The sequence below is a fragment of the Salvelinus alpinus genome, chromosome 23 (assembly GCF_045679555.1).
Source record: "Salvelinus alpinus chromosome 23, SLU_Salpinus.1, whole genome shotgun sequence".
Lineage (NCBI taxonomy): Eukaryota > Metazoa > Chordata > Actinopteri > Salmoniformes > Salmonidae > Salvelinus > Salvelinus alpinus.
In genome coordinates, this window is record NC_092108.1 from 5,854,561 (window position 1) to 5,876,722 (window position 22,162).

A 22,162-nucleotide genomic window follows, 5' to 3' on the forward strand; every position below is an offset into this window, starting at 1 on the left:
CAGGGGCGTGAGGGAGAAGCAGGGGCGTGAGGGAGAAGCAGGGGCGTGATGGAGAGGCAGGGGCGTGAGGGAGAGGCAGGGGCGTGAGGGAGAAGTAGGGACGTGAGGGAGTAGCAGGGGCGTGAAGGAGAAGCAGGGGCGTGGGGGAGGTGAAGGGGCGTGAGGGAGAAGAAGGGGCGTGAGGGAGAAGTAGGGGCGTGAGGGAGAAGAAGGGGCGTGAGGGAGAAGCAGGGGCGTGAGGGAGAAGCAGGGGCGTGATGGAGAAGAAGGGGCGTGAGGGAATAGAAGGGGCGTGAGGGAGAAGAAGGGGCGTGAGGGAGAAGCAGGGGCGTGAGGGAGAAGCAGGGGCGTGAGGGAGAAGCAGGGGCGTGAGGGAGAAGAAGGGGCGTGAGGGAGAAGAAGGGGCGTGAGGGAGAAGCAGGGGCGTGGGGGAGGTGAAGGGGCGTGAGGGAGAAGAAGGGGCGTGAGGGAGAAGTAGGGGCGTGAGGGAGAAGAAGGGGCGTGAGGGAGAAGCAGGGGCGTGAGGGAGAAGCAGGGGCGTGATGGAGAAGAAGGGGCGTGAGGGAATAGAAGGGGCGTGAGGGAGAAGAAGGGGCGTGAGGGAGAAGAAGGGGCGTGAGGGAGAAGCAGGGGCGTGAGGGAGAAGCAGGGGCGTGAGGGAGAAGAAGGGGCGTGAGGGAGAAGAAGGGGCGTGAGGGAGAAGCAGGGGCGTGAGGGAGAAGTAGGTTCTCAATCCATGGCAATGTTTAAAAAAAAAAAAAAATGCTACTAATTTAGATTTTTTTGTGTGTAATTCCCCTTTAATTGTGCATTTAGCAAGAAAGGAATGTGTCGGTCTAGCGATGTATCTGCTGTTAGGCCTACCACTGCAGAACATGTCAGGACAGAGTTTGCTAAACCGTTGGCACCCAATCGATACACATATTCATGATGTAGCCTACTGTATTCTGTCAGGTTAACCTAATTTGCAATTTACATTTATTTGAGAAGGTCATGGGGAAAGTCTTTCTGTCTACCCACAAGATGCTGGTTATCATTAACACCGCTACCTGGCTACGTACGGTAGACAAACGCGCTAACCCAACAGACAGACGGGAAATATTACTGGAAGTTCATTGGCAGATATTGTGTTGCGTTTTGCTTCTTATTAAGACAATAGTGGCCAACCAGGGATGGGATAATGTCTATTTTGGCTTTGATTGGATAGTAGCCGGGAGCTTTGTGTTTATAACAGGTTGCGATGGAACACATGAAATAATGCATGTACTTTGAGAATTGATTAGAAAAGACTCATAGGTGCGCTGTTCGAATTACATGTTGGAGACCCCTGGTCTAGGTAGATGCTGTTGTAGATCAGGTTGCTGTGGACGGTCAATGAGGTCTAGAGGTAGATTCTGTTGTAGATCAGGTTGCTGTGGACGGTCAATGAGGTCTAGAGGTAGATTCTGTTGTAGATCAGGTTGCTGTGGACCGTCAATGAGGTGTAGAGGTAGATTCTGTTGTAGACCAGGTTGCTGTGGACCGTCAATGAGGTGTAGAGGTAGATTCTGTTGTTCGGTCAATGAGGTCTAGAGGTGGAGTCTTTCTAAGAATTTCTAGACAGTTCACAGTTTGTGTGCTAAAAACACATGTTCATCATCCTAATTTGTGATGTCCTGTTCCTCCTCTCCACCTGTTCCTCTCCTTTTTCCTTGTTAAGAGAGGAGACTCCACACAGTCCAGACTCCAGACACCACACAGTCCAGACTCCAGACACCACACAGTCCAGACTCCACACAGTCCAGACTCCAGACACCACACAGTCCAGACTCCAGACACCACACAGTCCAGACTCCAGACACCACACAGTCCAGACTCCACACAGTCCAGACTCCAGACACCACACAGTCCAGACTCCAGACACCACACAGTTCAGACTCCAGACACCACACAGTCCAGACTCCACACAGTCCAGACTCCACACAGTCCAGACTCCACACAGTCCAGACTCCAGACTCCACACAGTCCGGACTCCAGACTCCACACAGTCCGGACTCCAGACACCACACAGTCCAGACACCACACAGTCCAGACTCCACACAGTCCAGACTCCAGACACCACACAGTCCAGACTCCAGACACCACACAGTCCAGACTCCACACAGTCCAGACTCCAGACACCACACAGTCCAGACTCCACACAGTCCGGACTCCAAAAACCACACAGTCCAGACACCACACAGTCCAGACTCCAGACACCACACAGTCCAGACTATTATTTAAAGAAGGACCCTAGTACAGACAGTAACACAGACGGCAAACGATACAGACAGTAAACAGACAGACTTTAACACAGACGCAGGCTCAGTAAACCATAATGAGGCAGGAGGCCCAGTAATCCATGACGAGGCAGGAGGCCCAGTAATCCATAATGAGGCAGGAGGCCCAGTAAACCATGATGAGGCAGCAGGCCCAGTAAACCATGACGAGGCAGCAGGCCCAGTAAACCATGACGAGGCAGCAGGCCCAGTAAACCATGACGAGGCAGCAGGCCCAGTAAACCATGACGAGGCAGCAGGCCCAGTAAACCATGACGAGGCAGCAGGCCCAGTAAACCATGACGAGGCAGCAGGCTCAGTAAACCATGACGAGGCAGCAGGCCCAGTAATCCATGACGAGGCAGCAGGCCCAGTAAACCATGACGAGGCAGCAGGCTCAGTAAACCATGACGAGGCAGCAGGCCCAGTAAACCATGACGAGGCAGCAGGCCCAGTAAACCATGACGAGGCAGCAGGCCCAGTAAACCATGACGAGGCAGCAGGCCCAGTAAACCATGATGAGGCAGGAGGCCCAGTAAACCATGAGGAGGCAGCAGGCCCAGTAAACCATGAAGAGGCAGCAGGCCCAGTAAACCATGACGAGGCAGCAGGCCCAGTAAACCATGACGAGGCAGCAGGCCCAGTAAACCATGACGAGGCAGCAGACCCCAGTAAACCATGACGAGGCAGCAGACCCCAGTAAACCATGACGAGGCAGCAGGCCCCAGTAAACCATGACGAGGCAGCAGGCCCAGTAAACCATGACGAGGCAGCAGGCCCAGTAAACCATGACGAGGCAGCAGGCCCAGTAAACCATGATGAGGCAGCAGGCCCAGTAAACCATGACGAGGCAGCAGGCACAGTAAACCATGATGAGGCAGCAGGCCCAGTAAACCATAGGCAGGAGGTCAGAGACCTGGCCGTGTGGTGCCAGGACAACAACCTCTCCCTCAACGTGACCAAGACTAAGGAGATGATTGTGGACTACAGGAAAAGGAGGACCGAGAACGCCCCGATTCTCATCGACGGGGCTGTAGTGGAGCAGGTTGAGAGTTTCAAGTTCCTTGGCGTCCACATCACCAACAAACTACCATGGTCCACATCACTGGGGCCGAGCTCCCTGCCATCCAGGACCTCTATACCAGGCGGTGTCAGAGGAAGGCCCTAAGAATTGTCAAAGATTCCAGCCACCCTAGTCATAGACTGTTCTCTTTGCTACTGCATGGCAACCGGTACCGGAGAGCAAAGTCTAGGTCCAAGAGGCTTCTAAACAGCTTCTACCCCCCAAGCCATAAGACTCCTGAACATCTAATCAAATGGCTACCCAGACTATTTGCATTGCCCCTCCCCCCTCCCCCCCTCTATGTTGCTGCTACTCTCTGTTATTATCTATGCATAGTCACTTTAATAACTCTACCTACATGTACATATTACCTCAATTACCTCGACTAACTGGTGCCCCCGCACATTGACTCTGTACCGGTACCCCTGTATATAGCCTCCACATTGACTCTGTACCGGTACCCCCTGTATATAGCCTCCACATTGACTCTGTACTGGTACCCCTGTATATAGCCTCCACATTGACTCTGTACCGGTACCCCTGTATATAGCCTCCACATTGACTCTGCACCGGTACCCCCTGTATATAGCCTCCACATTGACTCTGTACCAGTACCCCCCTGTATATAGCCTCCACATTGACTCTGTACCGGAGCCCTGTATATAGCCTCCACATTGACTCTGCACCGGTGCCCCCTGTATATAGCCTCCACATTGACTCTGTACCGGTACCCCCTGTATATAGCTTCCACATTGACTCTGCACCGGTGCCCCCTGTATATAGCCTCCACATTGACTCTGTACCGGTACCCCCTGTATATAGCCTCCACATTGACTCTGTACCGGTACCCCCTGTATATAGCCTCCACATTGACTCTGTACCAGTACCCCCTGTATATAGCCTCCACATTGACTCTGTACCGGTACCCCTGTATATAGCCTCCACATTGACTCTGTATATAGCCTCCACATTGACTCTGTACCGGTACCCCCTGTATATAGCCTCCACATTGACTCTGTACCGGTACCCCTGTATATAGCCTCCACATTGACTCTGTACCGGTACCCCCTGTATATAGCCTCCACATTGACTCTGTACCAGTACCCCCTGTATATAGCCTCCACATTGACTCTGTACCGGTACCCCCTGTATATAGCCTCCACATTGACTCTGTACCGGTACCCCCTGTATATAGCCTCCACATTGACTCTGTACTGGTACCCCTGTATATAGCCTCCACATTGACTCTGTACCGGTACCCCCTGTATATAGCCTCCACATTGACTCTGTACTGGTACCCCCTGTATATAGCCTCCACATTGACTCTGTACCGGTACCCCCTGTATATAGCCTCCACATTGACTCTGTACCGGTACCCCCTGTATATAGCCTCCACATTGACTCTGTACCGGTACCCCCTGTATATAGCCTCCACATTGACTCTGTCCCGGTACCCCCTGTATATAGCCTCCACATTGACTCTGTACCGGTACCACCTGTATATAGCCTCCACATTGACTCTGTACCGGTACCCCCTGTATATAGCCTCCACATTGACTCTGTACCGGTACCCCCTGTATATAGCCTCCACATTGACTCTGTACCGGTACCCCCTGTATATAGCCTCCACATTGACTCTGTACCGGTACCCCCTGTATATAGCCTCCACATTGACTCTGTACCGTAACACCCTGTATACAGCCTCCACATTGACTCTGTACCGTAACACCCTGTATATAGCCTCCACATTGACTCTGTACTGGTACCCCCTGTATATAGCCTCCACATTGACTCTGTACTGGTACCCCCTGTATATAGCCTCCACATTGACTCTGTACCGGTACCCCCTGTATACAGCCTCCACATTGACTCTGTACCGGTACCCCCTGTATACAGCCTCCACATTGACTCTGTACCGGTACCCCCTGTATATAATCTCACTATTGTTATTTACTGCTACTCTTTAATTATTTGTTATTTTTCATCTCTTACTTTTTTGTGTATTTTCTTAGAACTGCATTGTTGGTTAAAGGGCCTGTAAGTAAGCATTTCACTGTGAGGTCTACTACACCTGTTGTATTCAGCATTTCACTGTGAGGTCTACTACACCTGTTGTATTCAGCATTTCACTGTGAGGTCTACTACACCTGTTGTATTCAGCATTTCACTGTAAGGTCTACTACACCTGTTGTATTCAACATTTCACTGTAAGGTCTACTACACCTGTTGTATTCAGCATTTCACTGTGAGGTCTACTACACCTGTTGTATTCAGCATTTCACTATAAGGTCTACTACACCTGTTGTATTCAGCATTTCACTGTAAGGTCTACTACACCTGTTGTATTCAGCATTTCACTGTAAGGTCTACTACACCTGTTGTATTCAGCATTTCACTGTAAGGTCTACTACACCTGTTGTATTCAGCATTTCACTGTGAGGTCTACTACACCTGTTGTATTCAGCATTTCACTGTGAGGTCTACTACACCTGTTGTATTCAGCATTTCACTGTGAGGTCTACTACACCTGTTGTATTCAGCATTTCACTGTGAGGTCTACTACACCTGTTGTATTCAGCATTTCACTGTGAGGTCTACTACACCTGTTGTATTCAGCATTTCACTGTGAGGTCTACTACACCTGTTGTATTCAGCATTTCACTGTGAGGTCTACTACACCTGTTGTATTCAGCAGTTCACTGTGAGGTCTACTACACCTGTTGTATTCAGCAGTTCACTGTGAGGTCTACTACACCTGTTGTATTCAGCATTTCACTGTGAGGTCTACTACACCTGTTGTATTCAGCATTTCACTGTGAGGTCTACTACACCTGTTGTATTCAGCATTTCACTGTAAGGTCTACTACACCTGTTGTATTCAGCATTTCACTGTAAGGTCTACTACACCTGTTGTATTCAGCATTTCACTGTGAGGTCTACTACACCTGTTGTATTCAGCATTTCACTGTCAGGTCTACTACACCTGTTGTATTCAGCATTTCACTGTAAGGTCTACTACACCTGTTGTATTCAGCATTTCACTGTGAGGTCTACTACACCTGTTGTATTCAGCATTTCACTGTGAGGTCTACTACACCTGTTGTATTCAGCATTTCACTGTAAGGTCTACTACACCTGTTGTATTCAACATTTCACTGTGAGGTCTACTACACCTGTTGTATTCAGCATTTCACTGTCAGGTCTACTACACCTGTTGTATTCAGCATTTCACTGTGAGGTCTACTACACCTGTTGTATTCAGCATTTCACTGTGAGGTCTACTACACCTTTTGTATTCAGCATTTCACTGTGAGGTCTACTACACCTGTTGTATTCAGCATTTCACTGTAAGGTCTACTACACCTGTTGTATTCAGCATTTCACTGTGAGGTCTACTACACCTGTTGTATTCAGCATTTCACTGTAAGGTCTACTACACCTGTTGTATTCAGCATTTCACTGTGAGGTCTACTACACCTGTTGTATTCAGCATTTCACTGTGAGGTCTACTACACCTGTTGTATTCAGCATTTCACTGTGAGGTCTACTACACCTGTTGTATTCAGCATTTCACTGTAAGGTCTACTACACCTGTTGTATTCAGCATTTCACTGTAAGGTCTACTACACCTGTTGTATTCAGCATTTCACTGTGAGGTCTACTACACCTGTTGTATTCAGCATTTCACTGTGAGGTCTACTACACCTGTTGTATTCAGCATTTCACTGTGAGGTCTACTACACCTGTTGTATTCAGCAGTTCACTGTGAGGTCTACTACACCTGTTGTATTCAGCATTTCACTGTAAGGTCTACTACACCTGTTGTATTCAGCATTTCACTGTGAGGTCCACTACACCTGTTGTATTCAGCATTTCACTGTAAGGTCTACTACACCTGTTGTATTCAGCATTTCACTGTGAGGTCTACTACACCTGTTGTATTCAGCATTTCACTGTGAGGTCTACTACACCTGTTGTATTCAACATTTCACTGTGAGGTCTACTACACCTGTTGTATTCAGCATTTCACTGTCAGGTCTACTACACCTGTTGTATTCAGCATTTCACTGTCAGGTCTACTACACCTGTTGTATTCAGCATTTCACTGTCAGGTCTACTACACCTGTTGTATTCAGCATTTCACTGTGAGGTCTACTACACCTGTTGTATTCAGCATTTCACTGTGAGGTCTACTACACCTGTTGTATTCAGCATTTCACTGTAAGGTCTACTACACCTGTTGTATTCAGCATTTCACTGTGAGGTCTACTACACCTGTTGTATTCAGCATTTCACTGTGAGGTCTACTACACCTGTTGTATTCAGCATTTCACTGTGAGGTCTACTACACCTGTTGTATTCAGCATTTCACTGTGAGGTCTACTACACCTGTTGTATTCAGCATTTCACTGTGAGGTCTACTACACCTGTTGTATTCAGCATTTCACTGTGAGGTCTACTACACCTGTTGTATTCAGCATTTCACTGTGAGGTCTACTACACCTGTTGTATTCAGCATTTCACTGTGAGGTCTACTACACCTGTTGTATTCAGCATTTCACTGTGAGGTCTACTACACCTGTTGTATTCAGCATTTCACTGTGAGGTCTACTACACCTGTTGTATTCAGCATTTCACTGTGAGGTCTACTACACCTGTTGTATTCAGCAGTTCACTGTGAGGTCCACTACACCTGTTGTATTCAGCATTTCACTGTAAGGTCTACTACACCTGTTGTATTCAGCATTTCACTGTAAGGTCTACTACACCTGTTGTATTCAGCATTTCACTGTGAGGTCTACTACACCTGTTGTATTCAGCATTTCACTGTGAGGTCCACTACACCTGTTGTATTCAGCATTTCACTGTAAGGTCTACTACACCTGTTGTATTCAGCATTTCACTGTGAGGTCTACTACACCTGTTGTATTCAGCATTTCACTGTGAGGTCTACTACACCTGTTGTATTCAGCATTTCACTGTGAGGTCTACTACACCTGTTGTATTCAGCATTTCACTGTGAGGTCTACAACACCTGTTGTATTCAGCATTTCACTGTGAGGTCTACTACACCTGTTGTATTCAGCATTTCACTGTGAGGTCTACTACACCTGTTGTATTCAGCATTTCACTGTGAGGTCTACTACACCTGTTGTATTCAGCATTTCACTGTAAGGTCTACTACACCTGTTGTATTCAGCATTTCACTGTGAGGTCTACTACACCTGTTGTATTCAGCATTTCACTGTAAAGTGTACTACACCTGTTGTATTCAGCAGTTCACTGTGAGGTCTACTACACCTGTTGTATTCAGCATTTCACTGTAAGGTCTACTACACCTGTTGTATTCAGCAGTTCACTGTGAGGTCTACAACACCTGTCGTATTCGGCGGCATTGTGACAAATAGAATGTGATTTAGTCCCAGTAAGCCTCTTCTCTCTGGGTCTATAGGTCTGTAGTCTAGACAGTTAACCACCAGCAGCACGTTGCTAGGCTGAGTGTTGCTAAGGTGACACTTGAGGCATCAGACTGTTTTTCTTTTTCAATGGAGATTTGGGATCTAGGATTGACACTGCTGGCGCATGCATAGTCACACACACACACACACACACACACACACACACACACACACACACACACACACACACAGACACAGACACAGACACAGACCCGCAGGAGCGTTGTGCAAAGCTAAAGGCATTCTCTCATAGTGGAACAGAAGTCCCAACGGCCAGACAGACACTGACCTCTGACCTGAACGCTGAAAGATGGTGTTTCTTCTCCCTGTAGGCTAAAGGCTCACAAAGGACTAGAGAGTAAATATGTTCCAGACGTCTGAATGATTTCAACAAAGCCTGAGACAGTATGTATGGAGCGGACAGGCTTCAGACCACCATCACCAAGATGTTTGTCTTACATGCTGACCAGACCGGACACGTCGCGTGCGCGAGAGTCGCAAAAATAAATTTGGAAATCCATGTCATTCAATTATTGCACCCACACAGCTCGCGCGCGCCAACGAGCGTCTGCGATGCCAAGGGCTAAAATAGAGCTCATTCCTATTTCTGACGCAGATCGCGCTGCAAAGTCCTGCCTCTCCTATCTCCTCATTGGTTTATAGAAGCAGGTACCCACGTGCCATCTCCTCATTGGTTTATAGAAGCAGGTACCCACGTGCCATCTCCTCATTGGTTTATAGAAGCAGGTACCCACGTGCCATCTCCTCATTGGTTTATAGAAGCAGGTACCCACGTGCTGTTACACTGGTGAATGAGGACCCAAAAGCGACTTAATAGAAACAGAGTCTTTATTCCAGTCTTAAACAAAAAACGATACTCCTGGATATTATCTTAGGTAAATCCAAAACAGGAAAACTGAAATCCTCTCGTCAGTAGAGAGGAACGACTGGAGACGCGACCACAGACTGCAGGTCGCTTCGGGAAGGCACAGGCCGTAGCTGACATAGACACCTGCTCACACGCAGCATCTGAAGAAGGCAAAAACACGACAGGGCGGAACAAGGACACAGAACAGCAAACATCAAATAAGGATCCGACAAGGACAGAAGCGGAAAACAGAGGGAGAAATAGGGACTCTAATCAGAGGGCAAAATAGGGGACAGGTGTGAAAGAGTAAATGAGGTAGTTAGGAGAATGAGGAACAGCTGGGAGCAGGAACGGAACGATAGAGAGAGAGAGAGCGAGAGAGGGAGAGAGGGAGGGGGAGAGAGAGGGATAGAAAAAGGGAAAGAACCTAATAAGACCAGCAGAGGGAAACGAATAGAAGGGAAGCACAGGGACAAGACATGATAATCAATGACAAAACATGACAGTACCCCCCCACTCACCAAGCGCCTCCTGGCGCACTCGAGGAGGAACCCTGGCGGCAACGGAGGAAATCATCAATCAACGAACGGTCCAGCACGTCCCGAGATGGAACCCAACTCCTCTCCTCAGGACCGTAACCCTCCCAATCCACTAAGTACTGGTGACCACGTCCCCGAGAACGCATGTCCATGATCTTCCGTACCTTGTAAATAGGTGCGCCCTCGACAAGGACGGGGGGGGGGGGAGGGAAGACGAACGGGGGCGCGAAGAAAAGGCTTGACACAGGAGACATGGAAGACAGGGTGGACGCGACGAAGATGTCGCGGAAGAAGCAGTCGCACAGCGACAGGATTGACGACCTGAGAGACACGGAACGGACCAATGAACCGCGGAGTCAACTTGCGAGAAGCTGTCGTAAGGGGAAGGTTACGAGTGGAAAGCCACACTCTCTGACCGCGACAATACCTAGGACTCTTAATCCTACGTTTATTGGCGGCTCTCACAGTCTGCGCCCTGTAACGGCAAAGTGCAGACCTGACCCTCCTCCAGGTGCGCTCACAACGTTGGACAAAAGCCTGAGCGGAGGGAACGCTGGACTCGGCGAGCTGGGACGAGAACAGAGGAGGCTGGTACCCAAGACTACTCTGAAACGGAGATAGCCCGGTAGCAGACGAAGGAAGCGAGTTGTGAGCGTATTCTGCCCAGGGGAGCTGTTCTGCCCAAGACGCAGGGTTTCGAAAAGAAAGGCTGCGTAATATGCGACCAATCGACTGATTGGCCCTTTCTGCTTGACCGTTAGACTGGGGATGAAACCCGGAAGAGAGACTGACGGAAGCACCAATCAAACGACAGAACTCCCTCCAAAACTGTGACGTGAATTGCGGACCTCTGTCTGAAACGGCGTCTAACGGGAGGCCATGAATTCTGAACACATTCTCAATGATGATTTGTGCCGTCTCCTTAGCGGAAGGAAGCTTAGCGAGGGGAATGAAATGTGCCGCCTTAGAGAACCTATCGACAACCGTAAGAATCACAGTCTTCCCCGCAGACGAAGGCAGACCGGTAATAAAGTCTAAGGCGATGTGAGACCATGGTCGAGAAGGAATGGGAAGCGGTCTGAGACGACCGGCAGGAGGAGAGTTACCTGACTTAGTCTGCGCGCAGTCCGAACAAGCAGCCACGAAACGGCGCGTGTCACGCTCCTGAGTAGGCCACCAAAACCGCTGGCGAATAGAAGCAAGCGTACCCCGAACGCCGGGGTGGCCAGCTAACTTGGCAGAGTGAGCCCACTGAAGAACAGCCAGACGAGTAGAGACAGGAACGAACAGAAGGTTACTAAGACAAGCGCGCGGCGACGCAGTGTGAGTGAGTGCTTGCTTTACCTGTCTCTCAATTCCCCAGACAGTCAACCCGACAACACGCCCTTCAGGGAGAATCCCCTCGGGGTCGGTAGAAGCCACAGAAGAACTAAAGAGACGGGATAAGGCATCAGGCTTGGTGTTCTTATTTCCCGGGCGATAAGAAATCACGAACTCGAAACGAGCGAAAAACAACGCCCAACGAGCTTGACGTGCATTAAGTCGTTTGGCAGAACGGATGTACTCAAGGTTCTTATGGTCAGTCCAAACGACAAAAGGGACGGTCGCCCCCTCCAACCACTGTCGCCATTCGCCTATGGCTAAGCGGATGGCGAGCAGTTCGCGGTTACCCACATCATAGTTGCGTTCCGATGGCGACAGGCGATGAGAAAAATAAGCGCAAGGATGGACCTTATCGTCAGAATGGAAGCGCTGGGACAGAATGGCTCCCACGCCCACCTCTGAAGCGTCAACCTCGACAATGAATTGTTTAGTGACGTCAGGAGTAACAAGGATAGGAGCGGATGTAAAACGCTTCTTGAGGAGATCAAAAGCTCCCTGGGCGGAACCGGACCACTTAAAGCACGTCTTGACAGAAGTCAGAGCTGTGAGAGGGGCAGCCACTTGACCGAAATTACGAATGAAACGCCGATAGAAATTAGCGAAACCGAGAAAGCGCTGCAACTCGACACGTGACTTAGGGACGGGCCAATCGCTGACAGCCTGGACCTTAGCGGGATCCATCTGAATGCCTTCAGCGGAAATAACAGAACCGAGAAATGTGACAGAGGAGACATGAAAGGCGCACTTCTCAGCCTTCACGTAGAGACAATTCTCTAAAAGGCGCTGGAGTACACGTCGAACGTGCTGAACATGAATCTCGAGTGACGGTGAAAAAATCAGGATATCGTCAAGGTAAACGAAAACAAAGATGTTCAGCATGTCTCTCAGTACATCATTAACTAATGCCTGAAAGACAGCTGGAGCATTAGCGAGACCGAACGGCAGAACCCGGTATTCAAAATGCCCTAACGGAGTGTTAAACGCCGTCTTCCACTCGTCCCCCTCTCTGATGCGCACGAGATGGTAAGCGTTACGAAGGTCCAACTTAGTAAAGAACCTGGCTCCCTGCAGAATCTCGAAGGCTGACGACATAAGGGGAAGCGGATAACGATTCTTAACCGTTATGTCATTCAGCCCTCGATAATCCACGCAGGGGCGCAGAGTACCGTCCTTCTTCTTAACAAAAAAAAACCCCGCTCCGGCGGGAGAGGAAGAAGGCACCACGGTACCGGCGTCGAGAGAAACAGACAGATAATCCTCGAGAGCCTTACGTTCGGGAGCCGACAGAGAGTATAGTCTACCCCGAGGGGGAGTGGTCCCCGGAAGGAGATCAATACAACAATCATACGACCGGTGAGGAGGAAGAGAGTTGGCTCTGGACCGACTGAAGACCGTGCGCAGATCATGATATTCCTCCGGCACTCCTGTCAAATCACCAGGTTCCTCCTGAGAAGAGGGGACAGAAGAAACAGGAGGGATAGCAGACATTAAACACTTCACATGACAAGAAACGTTCCAGGATAGGATAGAATTACTAGACCAATTAATAGAAGGATTATGACATACTAGCCAGGGATGACCCAAAACAACAGGTGTAAAAGGTGAACGAAAAATCAAAAAGGAAATGGTCTCACTGTGGTTACCAGATACTGTGAGGGTTAAAGGTAGTGTCTCACATCTGATACTGGGGAGAAGACTACCATCTAAGGCGAACATGGGCGTGGGCTTCCCTAACTGTCTGAGAGGAATGTCATGTTTCCGAGCCCATGCTTCGTCCATAAAACAACCCTCAGCCCCAGAGTCTATCAAGGCACTGCAGGAAGCAGCCGAACCGGTCCAGCGTAGATGGACCGACAAGGTAGTACAGGATCTTGATGGAGAGACCTGAGTAGTAGCGCTCACCAGTAGCCCTCCGCTTACTGATGAGCTCTGGCTTTTACTGGACATGACATGACAAAATGTCCAGCAGAACCGCAATAGAGGCAAAGGCGGTTGGTGATTCTCCGTTCCCTCTCCTTAGTCGAGATGCGAATACCTCCCAGCTGCATGGGCTCAGTCTCTGAGCCGGTGGGAGGAGATGGTTGAGATGCGGAGAGGGGGAACACCGTTAACGCGAGCTCTCTTCCACGAGCTCGGTGACGAAGATCTACCCGTCGTTCTATGCGGATGGCGAGTGCAATCAAAGAGTCCACGCTGGAAGGAACCTCCCGGGAGAGAATCTCATCCTTAACCTCAGCGTGGAGTCCCTCCAGAAAACGAGCGAGCAACGCCGGCTCGTTCCAGTCACTGGAGGCAGCAAGAGTGCGAAACTCTATAGAGTAATCCGTTATGGATCGATCACCTTGACATAGGGAAGCCAGGGCCCTGGAAGCCTCCTTCCCAAAAACTGAACGATCAAAAACCCGTATCATCTCCTCTTTAAAGTTCTGATAATCGTTAGAACACTCAGCCCTTGCCTCCCAGATAGCTGTGCCCCACTCCCGAGCCCGACCAGTAAGGAGTGATATGACGTAAGCGATCCGAGCTCTCTCTCTTGAGTATGTGTTGGGCTGGAGAGAGAACACAATATCACACTGGGTGAGAAAGGAGCGACACTCAGTGGGCTGCCCAGAGTAACATGGTGGGTTATTAACCCTAGGTTCCGGAGACTCGGAAGACCAGGAAGTAGCTGGTGGCACGAGACGAAGACTCTGAAACTGTCCTGAAAGGTCGGAGACCTGAGCGGCCAGGGTCTCAACGGCATGACGAGCGGCAGACAATTCCTGCTCGTGTCTGCCGAGCATTGCTCCCTGGAACTCGACGGCAGTGTTGCGAGAATCCGTAGTCGCTGGGTCCATTCTTGGTCGGATCCTTCTGTTACACTGGTGAATGAGGACCCAAAAGCGACTTAATAGAAACAGAGTCTTTATTCCAGTCTTAAACAAAAAACGATACTCCTGGATATTATCTTAGGTAAATCCAAAACAGGAAAACTGAAATCCTCTCGTCAGTAGAGAGGAACGACTGGAGACGCGACCACAGACTGCAGGTCGCTTCGGGAAGGCACAGGCCGTAGCTGACATAGACACCTGCTCACACGCAGCATCTGAAGAAGGCAAAAACACGACAGGGCGGAACAAGGACACAGAACAGCAAACATCAAATAAGGATCCGACAAGGACAGAAGCGGAAAACAGAGGGAGAAATAGGGACTCTAATCAGAGGGCAAAATAGGGGACAGGTGTGAAAGAGTAAATGAGGTAGTTAGGAGAATGAGGAACAGCTGGGAGCAGGAACGGCACGATAGAGAGAGAGAGAGCGAGAGAGGGAGAGAGGGAGGGGGAGAGAGAGGGATAGAAAAAGGGAAAGAACCTAATAAGACCAGCAGAGGGAAACGAATAGAAGGGAAGCACAGGGACAAGACATGATAATCAATGACAAAACATGACACGTGCCATCTCCTCATTGGTTATACCCACGTGGGTGATAGAAAGACGAACTGTTTTGCCGGTAGTCGTGGTAACACAATGAAAGTTTAGATGCGATCACCATATAATTTAAACGATGAAAAAGCCTGGAAGGAGGAGAGATGACTAGAAACGATTCAGTTGGCCGTTTTATGTGTGGATTAATTGGCGGAGTAGAGGACCTTGTGCATTTCAGGTAAAATAACAACTCAGTGTTTATATCCCAGGACAAATTAGCTAGCAACAGCAAGCTAGCTAAACAGGACAAATTACCGTTAGCTAGCAAGTGCAAGCTAACTAGCTAAATTGCCATAAATGTTTAATGCTTTTCGACCTGTCCCCAAATGAATGTCATTGGTTCAGAGTTTGTTTTGATATTTTAACCTGCGTGTCGTGATCGCGTTTGGTGTGGGGGGGGCAAAATAAATGTATGCACGATAGCGCACGCGCGCAGCCGGTTTGGGCAAGGTGTCAGCCTTTGACTAAGCCCTGAAGTGTAACTGTAAAAAGCATTGGTGTGAAACACACACACACACACACACACACACACACACACACACACACACACACACACACACACACACACACACACACACACTCTTTTGGTCTCCTTTTCTACCTGAAATTAGGAAGCAGATGAAGGCAACAGAGAGTAAGAACCCCTGAAGGAACAAGGTGTCCCAAATAACCCCCCTGTTCCCTTTACAGTACACTACTTTTGACCAGGGTCCATGGGGAAGTATGTAGGGAATAGAGTTCCATTTGGGACACAAGCCTTTAGAATTCAATTGGAGAAATGCCTTTTCTGCAACTCAATGACTCACTGAGCGAAACTATTATAGTGTGTGTGTGTGTGTGTGTGTGTGTGTGTGTGTGTGTGTGTGTGTGTGTGTGTGTGTGTGTGTGTGTGTGTGTGTGTGTGTGTGTGACTGTGTGTGTGTCACCTCTCAGCAGGCTTGACTGTGCGTGGATGCTGAAGATGGACTAGTGTAGAGAGAATAGGCAGGTCAAGACAGGCCAGTTGATTGTCCTGGCCCGGCCTGCCGCAGTATCACTGGCTTCAGATTGACACAGGCTTTATCACACACACAAAGGGCTCAACAAGACCACAGGCATATGGAAGAAGATTTAGACTACAGTATGGGTTTTGTTTCAATGCTGGATCAGAGATGTGTAATTCAGTGGTAATTAGGGCCCTATAAAATCTGTTACATTTTTTTCTTCAAATTCCCGGTTTCTCTGTTTTGTTTTTCCAGGTTTCTGTTTTTCCCATTTCTTTTCAGGTTTTCATGCTCAAGATTACACTTTTTTTTAAATAGAAAAACAACACAATTGAGAGAGAGAGAGATGGAGCGTGAGAGACAGACAGGCAGACAGGGAGAGAGAAAGAGACAGGGAGAGAGAAAGAGACAGGGAGAGAGAGACAGACAGGCAGACAGGGAGAGAGAAAGAGACAGGGAGAGAGAAAGAGACAGGGAGAGAGAGACAGACAGGCAGACAGGGAGAGAGAAAGAGACAGGGAGAGAGAAAGAGACAGACAGGCAGACAGGGAGAGAGAAAGAGACAGGGAGAGAGAAAGAGACAGGGAGAGAGAGAGAGAGAAACAGGGAGAGAGAAAGAGACAGGGAGAGACAGAGAGAGAAACAGGGAGAGACAGAGAGAGAAACAGGGAGAGACAGAGAGAGAAACAGGGAGAGAAAGAGATGTGAAAGAGAGAGGGAGAGAGAGAGAGAGAGGGAGAGAGAGAGAGAGGGAGAGAGAGAGAGAGGGAGTGAGAGACAGGGAGAGAGAGAAACAGGGAGACTCAGAGAGAGAGAGAGGTCATGATCAGATGAGCTCCTGCATTTTTCAGCATGTTCTTTAAAAAATATAGATTAAGAGTTAGATAAACTTGGATTTTTTGTCAGGAACACATACAGGATGCTACCCTCCACAACATAACCTTCACTCTAAATCAAAACTCAAAACCTACAACCTGATTTTGGACGGATCTGCGAAATCACCTGGAAGGTTTACAACTACCAAAGATGATTATTCCCAAGCTATACAGCCTTTGCTTATATCTAATTTTAGGAAAAATGTATATGTAATTGAATATTTAAAAAAAATATAGTCGTTAATGTTACACTTAATATGCACCTATGAACTTCAGATGATGTTGGTTCATGGGGTCTTTTACGAGGAACTTTAACACCCCTTTTTGTTAAATGACAGATGTGAAATGCATAAGGTCATTTATACTCTAATTATGAGTTCATTATAACATTGTAAAGTCGATCATTTTTTTTCCCCTCAGAAAGAGAAGAGGTTTTTTTCCCTCTTAGTTAGCAAAGCAATAATAGTCCAGCCAATTCAGGGATTGAATTGCATTCCTATAGAGACACGAGTAAACCTCAACTCTGGTTAACATCGAGACTACTCCCTTGGAAGAGGAAGTGTGTGTGTGTGTGTGTGTGTGTGTGTGTGTGTGTGTGTGTGTGTGTGTGTGTGTGTGTGTGTGTGTGTGTGTGTGTGTGTGTGTGTGTGTGTGTGTGTGTGTGTGTGTGTTGAGCAGAGGATCAAGTACAGAGGCACGGCCTAATCTGGGGGTAAAACAAAACCCCCCAAAAATCTCAAATTCAATTGCATTCCTATGGACGGAGGATTTCCATGTCCAAGTGTACAGGAATGTAAAACTGGAATGGACCTGAACTCTGGTCAGGGTTTAGACTAGCAGGCAGCGGTAGGGGGGATGTATCACCAAGGGCCTGATCTGGGGGTAAACAAACATTGGACAGACTGAGCGGGAAGCATGGCTGGTTTAGAGGGTCAGATATCTCACTCGACACAAGAAAGGACACACACACACACACACACACACACACACACACACACACACACACACACACACACACACACAGAACCGAAAGACAAGGGGCCCTCGGTTGTGTCAGCAGGGGGTCTTCCTCTAAACAATATGGTGTAGTGACTAGTCCAGGGAGTTGAAGTGACTGGTCCAGGGAGTTATAGTGACTAGTCCAGCCAAGCCCAGGGAGTTGTAGTGACTAGTCCAGGGAGTTGTAGTGACTAGTCCAGGGAGTTGAAGTGACTGGTCCAGGGAGTTATAGTGACTAGTCCAGCCAAGCCCAGGGAGTTGTAGTGACTAGTCCAGGGAGTTGTAGTGACTAGTCCAGGGAGTTGTAGTGACTAGTCCAGGGAGTTGTAGTGACTAGTCCAGGGAGTTGTAGTGACTAGTCCAGGGAGTTGTAGTGACTAGTCCAGGGAGTTGTAGTGACTAGTCCAGGGAGTTGTAGTGACTAGTCCAGGGAGCTGTAGTGACTAGTCCAGGGAGTTATAGTGACTAGTCCAGGGAGTTATAGTGACTAGTCCAGGGAGTTGTAGTGACTAATCCAGGGAGTTGTAGTGACTAGTCCAGGGAGTTATAGTGACTAGTCCAGGGAGTTGTAGTGACTAGTCCAGGGAGTTGTAGTGACTAGTCCAGGGAGTTGGGGTGACTAGTCCAGGGAGTTGTAGTGACCAGTCCAGGGAGTTGTAGTGACTAGTCCAGGGAGTTATAGTGACTAGTCCAGGGAGTTGTAGTGACTAGTCCAGGGAGTTGTAGTGACTAGTCCAGGGAGTTGGAGTGACTAGTCCAGGGAGTTGTAGTGACTAGTCCAGGGAGTTGTAGTGACTAGTCCAGGGAGTTATAGTGACTAGTCCAGGGAGTTGTAGTGACTAGTCCAGGGAGTTGGGGTGACTAGTCCAGGGAGTTGTAGTGACCAGTCCAGGGAGTTGTAGTGACTAGTCCAGGGAGTTATAGTGACTAATCCAGGGAGTTGTAGTGACTAGTCCAGGGAGTTGTAGTGACTAGTCCAGGGAGTTATAGTGACTAGTCCATGGAGTTGTGGTGACTAGTCCATGGAGTTGTGGTGACTAGTCCATGGAGTTGTGGTGACTAGTCCAGGGAGTTGTGGTGACTAGTCCAGGGAGTTGGGGTGACTAGTCCAGGGAGTTGAAGTGACTGGTCCAGGGAGTTATAGTGACTAGTCCAGCCAAGCCCAGGGAGTTGTAGTGACTAGTCCAGGGAGTTGTAGTGACTAGTCCAGGGAGTTGTAGTGACTAGTCCAGGGAGTTGTAGTGACTAGTCCAGGGAGTTATAGTGACTAGTCCAGGGAGTTATAGTGACTAGTCCAGGGAGTTATAGTGACTAGTCCAGGGAGTTGTAGTGACTAGTCCAGGGAGTTGTAGTGACTAATCCAGGGAGTTGTAGTGACTAGTCCAGGGAGTTGTAGTGACTAGTCCAGGGAGTTGTAGTGACTAGTCCAGGGAGTTGGGGTGACTAGTCCAGGGAGTTGTAGTGACCAGTCCAGGGAGTTGTAGTGACTAGTCCAGGGAGTTGTAGTGACTAGTCCAGGGAGTTGTAGTGACTAGTCCAGGGAGTTGTAGTGACTAGTCCAGGGAGTTGTAGTGACTAGTCCAGGGAGTTGTAGTGACTAGTCCAGGGAGTTATAGTGACTAGTCCAGGGAGTTGTAGTGACTAGTCCAGGGAGTTGTAGTGACTAGTCCAGGGAGTTATAGTGACTAGTCCAGGGAGTTGTAGTGACTAGTCCAGGGAGTTGTAGTGACTAGTCCAGGGAGTTGTAGTGACTAGTCCAGGGAGTTATAGTGACTAGTCCAGGGAGCTGTAGTGACTAGTCCAGGGAGTTATAGTGACTAGTCCAGGGAGTTGTAGTGACTAGTCCAGGGAGTTATAGTGACTAGTCCAGGGAGTTATAGTGACTAGTCCAGGGAGTTATACTGTTAGTTCACCTCAACCACTTCCACCCAAAATATTTTCTGAAATATACTGAACATTTCCTCTGTATATGGGTGGACACCATGCGTGTGACTGTATTTGTATGTGTGTATGTGAGAGGGATGGGAGGGGTGGTGGCGTGTTTTACCCCGCCCCCCCCCACACCGGCTCTCCTAGTTTTCACTCCCCCTGTAATTCCCTTGCCTTTCCAATACATTCCGCCTCTTCTCCTCATCCTCCTAGTGCAGTGTGTCTGCAGAGGACTCGGTAGAAAAACAGACCACTCTGATGTTTCATATCGTCAGTCAGTCCTAGGTGGTGAGGAACTCACTGTCTGGTGACAAAGCCCTAGACCCACAACAGATTACTATAGAACTAGGCTACTACTGATTACGCATCTTGCCAAGCCATAGGTCCGCGTCCCAAATGGCACCCTATTCCCTACATAGTGCACTACTTTTGATGAGATCCCTATAGGTAATAGGGTCCCTTTTGGAACATAGCCCCTAGACCCACTACTGATTACTGCACACAGAGACAAGAAAACATCCCCTCCCGTTTCAGCTGTTTCTGCCCACTGTGTAGCTGTCAACAACCCTGTTAGAATTCAGGGGAGATCCGTCAAACTGTTCGTAGTGAAAGGATAACTCAGGGGAGATCTGTCAAACTGTTCATAGTGAAGGATAACACAGGGGAGATCTGTCAAACTGTTCATAGTGAAGGATAACACAGGGGAGATCTGTCAAACTGGTCATAGTGAAAGGATAACTCAGGGGAGATCTGTCAAGAGGGTTCGTAGTGAAAGGATAACTCAGGGGAGATCCGTCAAGACGGTTTGTAGTGAAAGGATAACACAGGGGAGATCTGTCAAGATGGTTTGTAGTGAAAGGATAACACAGGGGAGATCTGTCAAGACGGTTTGTAGTGAAAGGATAACAGGGGAGATCTGTCAAACTGTTCATAGTGAAAGGATAACACAGGGGAGATCTGTCAAACTGTTCATAGTGAAGGATAACACAGGGGAGATCCGTCAAACTGTTCATAGTGAAAGGATAACACAGGGGAGACCGTCAAACTGTTCATAGTGAAAGGATAACACAGGGGAGATCTGTCAAGACGGTTTGTAGTGAAAGGATAACTCAGGGGAGATCTGTCAAACTGTTCATAGTGAAAGGATAACACAGGGGAGATCTGTCAAACTGTTCATAGTGAAAGGATAACACAGGGGAGATCTGTCAAACTGTTCATAGTGAAAGGATAACACAGTGGAGATCTGTCAAACTGTTCATAGTGAAAGGATAACACAGGGGAGATCTGTCAAAGTGTTCATAGTGAAAGGATAACACAGGGGAGATCTGTCAAGACGGTTTGTAGTGAAGGATAACACAGGGGAGATCTGTCAAACTGTTCATAGTGAAAGGATAACACAGGGGAGATCTGTCAAACTGTTCATAGTGGAAGGATAACACAGGGGAGATCTGTCAAACTGTTCATAGTGAAAGGATAACTCAGGGGAGATCCGTCTAGATGGTTTGTAGTGAAAGGAGAACACAGGGGAGATCTGTCAAGACGGTTTGTAGTGAAAGGATAACACAGGGGAGATCTGTCTAGATGGTTTGTAGTGAAACTGTTCATAGTGAAAGGATAACACAGGGGAGATCTGTCAAACTGTTCATAGTGAAAGGATAACTCAGGGGAGATCTGTCAAGAGGGTTCGTAGTGAAAGGATAACTCGGGGGAGATCTGTCAAGACGGTTTGTAGTGAAAGGATAACACAGGGGAGATCTGTCTAGATGGTTTGTAGTGAAAGGATAACTCAGGGGAGATCTGTCAAGAGGGTTCGTAGTGAAAGGATAACTCAGGGGAGATCTGTCAAGAGGGTTCGTAGTGAAAGGATAACTCAGGGGAGATCTGTCAAGACGGTTTGTAGTGAAAGGATAACACAGGGGAGATCTGTCTAGATGGTTTGTAGTGAAAGGATAACTCAGGGGAGATCTGTCAAGAGGGTTCGTAGTGAAAGGATAACACAGGGGAGATCCTCTGTATTAGTACTAGCCTATCACCTGATTGGTTAGTTGAGGCCAATTACTTAACCTAATCATCACTTGTTGCTCTGTACAGTGAGATATTGTGTTACCGTTTAAAACCAAAACTAGTTGGCTAAAGTGGAATAGGGCAGTTGCATTACAAACAGCATCTTTCAACCACAACTACTTTAGTTTCCTGTCTTACACAACCCCAGTCGGGAGACAGAGAGACAGATATCTACATCGAATGACATTATTGCTGTCCCTAATGTGGGTGTTGGTAAAGTAAAACACAAAAAAAAGAAT

At 48.3% G+C, this 22,162-nt stretch overlaps 1 protein-coding gene across 3 annotated transcripts in view; it reads left to right on the forward strand.

Moving 5' to 3' along the window:
• Nucleotides 1-22,162, forward strand: part of LOC139550114 (rho GTPase-activating protein 29-like) — a 111,242-nt gene that overhangs the window by 6,474 nt on the left and 82,606 nt on the right. The gene's annotated exons all lie outside the window — the stretch shown is intronic.